The sequence below is a fragment of the Lottia gigantea genome, assembly GCF_000327385.1.
Source record: "Lottia gigantea unplaced genomic scaffold LOTGIsca_195, whole genome shotgun sequence".
NCBI lineage: Eukaryota > Metazoa > Mollusca > Gastropoda > Lottiidae > Lottia > Lottia gigantea.
The window spans coordinates 29,716-37,263 of record NW_008708379.1 but is presented as its reverse complement, the minus strand read 5'-3'; positions in this window follow the sequence as shown (position 1 = coordinate 37,263).

The following is a 7,548-nucleotide window of genomic DNA, read 5'->3' as shown; positions in this document are numbered from 1 at the left end:
TAACTAACTATTGAGATGTGATCAAACAAATACTTTTAGCTGATGGTACGTTAGGTAAGCTAGTGCGAAAGATTAATTTCCACTTAATGTAAGCTTAAAGTGGCAACCTTCTGGAACATGGGCTACAAATAGGGGACAGACTTACTTAATGAGGAAGTTACAACAATCAGGGTTCTTGACTCCAAATAACGACGGGCAAGATTTGGAAACCCCACCAGAACATGGCGAACTTTGTCGCCATTACAATTGATGAAATATGACAAATTTTGAAAAAAATATCTTCGCACGAATAGGTAAGAAAACGTTGAAGAAATGTTGACACATCTTTGCGTTTTGACTAAAGACTACATTGTTTGGGATGCGATGAAGAACGATGTGATGTTACTAAAATATTTATTCGATGAATATGAACGATTTCGAAATTCATCACAAACAAAAATTATACGTCTAGGGTCAAAAGTGGCCGAGTTGTGGCCATTTTACTTCAAGGGTGGGGGTGGGCAGTCTGCCTATAGCGTCTGGTTGGGGTGAAGGCCAACACTTTGACAGACAGCCAAGAATTTCAAGTTCCTGTCGGTTACAGCACTTTTAGTCCCAAATTTTTTCCCCAAACCAAAATATAAACGTTTTTCTTCTTCAAACCAAGATGGTATGATAAAACGAAACGAAACAATAAATAAATGTTTTGAATGAGTCTTGAATATATTATGTTAATAGTCTTCAGGAGTCCTAAAAATGTACGAAAATCGCATAATTCCTTTGAAAATATCTCAAACTTGGAATTTCTTTTGCCATTTCTATAGATGTTTGATCTATCTATGACGACTCGTTTTTTTAACGTTCAAACACGGATAATTCTGGACACATAGATTTGAAAGCTTAAATATCGACGGTTAAATTACTACTGAGCGGCTTAGCAAAAAAAAAACCCGCTCTGAGATTTAAGTATCAATGGTGACAAAATGGCTTTTCAGTCCTTTTAAACAATATTTAATAAGAGACATACTGGTGACGTGAGCTAATGAAAACGTGTTTCAATGACAGGCAATCGAGTTAAGCAACGATAACTCTTGCCATAATAATTCTGATCCGTTCTATATGAATAGTCATGATAGTTTACTGTAATTTTACAATATTAAAAAAAATGGAAATTTAATTGGGCCCTATTTATCTTTAATCAAACCTTTATTGATACAGATCTAGGACTACCTCGCGAATTAACTGTTTATTATTTTTGCCTGTAACTGGACTGACCTGAGTTGTACTGAAGGCTGATAAAATGTCAAAATCAGAACGATTTTTACAATATTGAGCGAAAATGTTTCGTATTTTAGAAACAGAAAAGAAGAAAATTTCCACTCACAAGTGGGTTTGAAAAAAAAATAAAAACAAGTTGTTGCCCGGCAAGATACGACACGTCCGCTGTAGTCTCTATTTCGTTCACAAGCCAATTGTCGACGGACGGACATTATAATGTGGGCGAAAAAAAAAATACTACATTCAGGTCACAAAATTTCCAATTTCAATTTTCAAATTCGCGAAAACAAGTGCTGTCGTGATGTTATGTTGGTTTTACAATGTTTTAGGTCAATATCCTATCGATGAAAATCATCATCAAGTCTCAAATATCTTTAGTCCTTGGAATTGAATAGAAGAATTTAGCTGATATTTTTCAATGGGCTTTTGTTTTAATTTGTGGTTTTGGAGAACTAGAACATATTTTTAAAAATTTTATCTTATCGAAATTTCGCGACTATCGGCCTTTAAAGCACGTGCATGTTTTTATAGTGAGATCGTGATTTGTTATCGATCTGACAAAATGTCGAAATTGTTTTACTCTGTGCTCGATTTTGTACTGACCTAATATTGTCCTCCTAAGATACTTAGAGACTTTCTTATAGAATTGTATCTTTATTTGTTCATTATTTATTGTATACCGGGTTAACATGATAATTACAAATTTTTAACGGATCCTGTAATACCAGCTTATTGACGTTGAAAGTAAGTTTGTGTTTATATCTCATCTCATCTCTTTTCTCGAGTTTTAACAATCATGTTTATTGTTTATTTGAAGTGAAATATTAACAACAGAAACTAAATGTGTTGAAATTTACAGGTGGAATTATTAATCCGAAATGTCTTTTTCACATCAAATCTTTGGCCCTTTTCGACTACATTGAGCTTTGAATTGAATTTTTTCTCTAACTTGATAAATATTCAAAATAAAATTTTCAACTTTATGCCATTTGTCTTCGAATGTCTTAGGGTCCTTCGAATTATAAGATTCAGTGATTCCCTCCAAGAAAATCCACGTGAAAATGACCTACTTTTCGGACTGAAAATTCAACTATGTGAAATCATGTTTACAAATTTTCCAGTTTTATCAACCCAAAAGCAATCCAAGACTTTCAGTAGTATTTTGTAATTGATATTTCAATTCATATGATTGCCAAATTTCAATTCAGGATACTGTGTAGTCAGAGACTAGAAACCCACTATGTTTTAATGACAGATTTATGAATAAAATCCATTACTTGTCCATATCACCTGTTCGAGATTTTAAGCACTCGAAAATTAACCGATCATTTACTTATATCGACCAAGATCCCCATGAAGCCTACTGTGGAATAAACCTATACATTGGGACTACACCCCCACCCCACTCAAGTATAGTTGACTACATATTGAGAGAACCGTCGAACCAGTTAGTTAGTTGCACTGTAGTTAAAGTCAATATGCAATCGACCACCATCTGCAGTACACATAAGACAATATATATACGCCCACTGGCAGCTTTGATTTTATCAGTACAGTAACAATCACCAATATGAATTATTCAACCTTCAGTCATACACTTCTTTTTAACTCTTTAAAGCGATACTGAATAATATTTCGTATGAGTTATTGCCCCTGTTCTTGAAAACTTGTTTAATTTTTAGCTCGTGAAAACTCTAAATATTTTTCGATTTTCTGATTTTCAATATGGTTTATCCTTGGTTGATAACAAACACTCATGCCAAGTTTTGTCAAAATCCGTCAAGAGTTGTGCCTTCTATAGTGTTTACGAGCTAAAAATTGAACGCATTTTCAAGAACAAGGGCAATAACTCATACGAAATATTTTTCGATTCTTCTGATTTTCAATAGGGTTCATCCTTGGGTGATAATAAACAATTTCAGCAAGTTTCGTAAAAATCCGTAAAGGATTGTGACTTGTATAGAGTTTACGAACTAAAAATCGAACGCGTTTTGAAGAACAATGACGTTTTAACTCATATTAAATATTTTTCTATTTTATCGATTTTCGATAGGGTTCATCCTTGGTGATAATAAACGATTTCAGCTAGTTTCGTCAAAATCCGTAAAGAATTGTGACTTGTAGAGTGTTTACGAGCAATTGTGGACGGACCGACGGACCGACGGACATGGATGACGGCAATATACGCTCCACATTTCATGTGGGCGTATAAAAATTATCTCCCTTTGACCACATGCAAACTGGATCTGTGCTGCACAGACTCGAATTCAAAGAGAATTGAAACAATTAATAACAATACTAGTACAAAGTTCACTTAAACACAGTGTACATCTTTTTTGCATTATTTGTATAATTTAACTTTTGAATAATTCTCATTAGTCTTAAAATATATAAAGATAGCTTGCCAGGCAAGGTAACATACGCCCACTGGCAGCTGTCAGAAATGATAAAACAGTCTTTAGTGACTACAGTATGAATCTTCTTATATTAAAGAAATTTTAATAGTTTGAATTCAATGATATATATATTTACTGTCATTTATTTCCACCAAATTTGTAAAAATCAATATCAATAACCCAAATACATCAAATTATCGCATCAATATACATGATCACACCATGTTCCATTAAAATCAATTGAAAACTGTAGTCTCTAATGTGTTCACAAACAAATTTTGACGCGTTAAGTCAAGTGCAATAACTCAAAGACCGTTCATCGACATATCATCAAATTTGAACTTGACCAAGATCTCATCAATATAAATGATCACACGAAATTTCATTAAAATCGGTTGAAGACTGTAGTCTCTATTTTGTTCACAAACAAATTTTGACGCGTTTTTCCGAAGGGCAATAACTCAAAAACCGTTCATCGAAAGATCGTCTAATTCGAACTTGACCAATATAAATGATCACACCATCACACATCTCTATTGTGTTCACAAAAAAAGTTGACGGACCGACGGACAGGGGTGACGGCAATATACGTTTACATTTCAAGGTGGGCGTATAAAAAGGGAATGTATGGTTTGATCATTTTAATTTGGCTCAACGATTAAGAACAAGACTATATAAGGAAAAATTCCACTTGCAACAGTATATTGAAACATGCTGTTCACATTAATAGACTTCAAATCAAAATAATGTGAAATTAATGACTTCGATTTTCATGTTTTTAAAGCATCGTAATTCGTTTCTATTATTGTATGAACCTGTATTCCTGCAGGATATCGATCTCAATTTGCTTATGGGTCGTGCAAGTGAAATATCTTGTATATAGGCTATACAAATAGGCCAGAATTTTAACAATTCTTGGTATGTTTACGTATAATTTTGTGTACATCGTTTAATATAATTTTTTATGAACGATTTTTGAGTTAATTGATTTTGGTCTATCCAAAATAAACGAATTTGGCATGTGAATACGAACGAGACTGTAGTTGTAACCTAATCTTGATGGACTTGTGTTATGTATATTGTTGAGAAATTTTCGCGATTTTTCTGCGAAATGGATTGGTGATCACTATAGAAACAAAATTCTTCTGCTTTTGTCGAAATTTGGAATTCTATATTGGTGATAACTTCGATCTTCGATTTATGTTCAATTAACGGTTTTTTTTAGTTATTGATCTTTGTTTGGCAAAAACAGAGTCAAAGTTTTCTGGGGAACACAGGGATATCTTCTACCGATTATTGTTTTGACATTAATTTGGTTATGTTTTACACCATTCTAATTTTCAGATCTGCGTTTCTTGCAATTCTACTAAAACATCAGAAAGTTTCTTATATATTATTTTCAGATTTTGCGATGGTTTAAAGCGAATTACATGAACCTCAGACGTCCTATTGAAAATTTGATTGGTGAAAATTGATCCTTTCAGTGTTCCCAATACATATCTGATGTTAAACACCCTTTGGACAATCTCTTTAATATGGAACAAATGATGTGAAAAAATTTGTAGTCATAATTATAATGTATTTTTCATGAAAAAAGACGTAAAACTCCAACACTTGAATTGTTGCTTCTGAATGGGTTAGACAATATGTACATTATGCATTTGTAAGTTACAAACATTGAAATGTGCTGTGATAGAGATATTATATTATTGTTTTAAACAGAAGAATAAATGAGATTAAAGCTGCTGTTTTGTAAGTGTAGCCTATAGCCATCACTCGTTTGCCATAATTATGATAACTGTGAAAATATATATTTTTTTCAAAAACTTGTAATATTTTAATAATAATAGTGAGGGGGTGGGGTCGGTAGTCTGCCTATAGCGTCTTTCTGCACTGCATTTTCAATGGGGTGAAGACCAAAACATTGACAGGCTGCCGTTCGAAGGCTATCAGAGCTAGAAAGTTGAAATATGTACTGAAGGTACACACTTATCTGAAGTTATTGTGATCCAAATTTGGGGTCAAAATTGGCCGTGTTATGGCCATTTTAGTGAGGGGGTGGGGGTCGGCAGTCTGCCTATAGAGTCCCATTGCACTGGTCTGAGTGAAGACCAAAACTTTGACAGGCTGCCGTTCGAAGACTATCAGAGCTTTCATTACAAACAAAAAACGTCAGTGAGTTCGTCACTCCGTCAGTGAGTTCGCCACTCCGTCACTGTGATGATTGACGAAGTGACGCCAATGACGGATAAAGCCAATGACGGACCCATTGACACCAATGCCGGAGCGACGCATGAAGAAGCGCTGTATTAACGAACGATGATGGATTGAGGCAATATAATGACTGTTTGATGTCAATGAAAAAAAACACCTAAAATGTAAAAATATTCTAAGAATGAATCAAAAACAAAACTTTGATAACATTGTCGGGTTAACTAAGCGATTGACGTGACGCATTGACGGTCGAAGGATTCATTGACGTATTGTCGAACTCGTTGACGTTGTGGCAAAATCGTTGACATACTGACGTATGAGGAAGCCCTAGACGGGGAAAAACATTTCATCCGTCATTCGTCCATCGCAAAATCTGAAAATAATATATAAGAAACTTTCTGATGGTGAAGTAATAAAACGCACCAAACCCCTTTGTTTGAGTATAGCGTCTTTCTGCACTGCATTTTCAATGGGGTGAAGACCAAAACTTTGACAGGCTGCCGTTCGAAAGTTGAAATTTATACTGAAGGTACACACCTATCTGAAGTTATTGTGATCCAAATTTCAGCCTCCTATCTTGAAAACTCAGCCTGTTACAGCACTTTAAGTTTCAGGTTTTTTCTCGCACCAAAATATAAGCAAATTTCCCTCTTGAAAATTCGGGTAGAACTTCAAAGTCGATTTTCCCGAAAGATTTCAAAAAATACGAATTTCTGTTTTCGACTGAAATAGATAGAAGACATGTTTAACTTTCGTTTGCAACCAAAATTATACCTCTAGGGTCAAAATTGGCCTAGTTATGGTCATTTTAGTGAGGGGGTGGGGGTCGGCAGTCCGCCTATAGCGTCTTTCTGCACTGCATTTTCAATGGGGTGAAGACCAAAACTTTGACGGGCTGCCGTTCGAAGGCTATCAGAGCTGGAAAGTTGAAATTTATACTGAAAGTACACACCTATCTGAAATTATTGTGATCCAAATTTCAGCCTCCTATCTTGAAGACTCAGCCTGTTATAGCACTTTAAGTTACAGGTTTTTTCTGGCACCAAAATATAAGCAAATTTCCCTCTTGAAAATTCGGGTAGAACTTCAAAGTCGATTTTCCCGAAAGATTTCAAAAAATACGAATTTCTGTTTTCGACTGAAATAGATAGAAGACATGTTTAACTTTCGTTTGCAACCAAAATTATACCTCTAGGGTCAAAATTGGCCGAGTTATGGCCATTTTAGTGACGGGTTGGGGGTCGGCAGTCTGCCTATAGAGTCCCATTGCACTGGCCTGAGCGAAGACCAAAACTTTGACAGGCTGCCGTTCGAAGACTATCAGAGCTGGAAAGTTGAAATTTGCACTGAAGGTACACACCTATCTGAAGTTGTTGTGTTCCAAATTTCAGCCCCCTATCATGAAAACTCTTCCTGTTACGGCACTTTCGGTTTTCCCAAACCAAAATGTGAGCGATTTTCCTCTTGAAATCAAGGGTACAACTTTAAAGTCGATTTTGGCCAAAGTATGAAAAAAGTTCGAAATTCTGGTTTCTACTGAAATAGATGGAGGAAATGATAAGCTATCATTACAAACAAAAATTGTACCTCTCGGGTCAAAATTGGCCGAGTTATGGCCATTTTAGTGAGGGGGTTGGGTCTGGCAGTCCGCCTATAGCGTCTTTCTGCACTGCATTTTCAA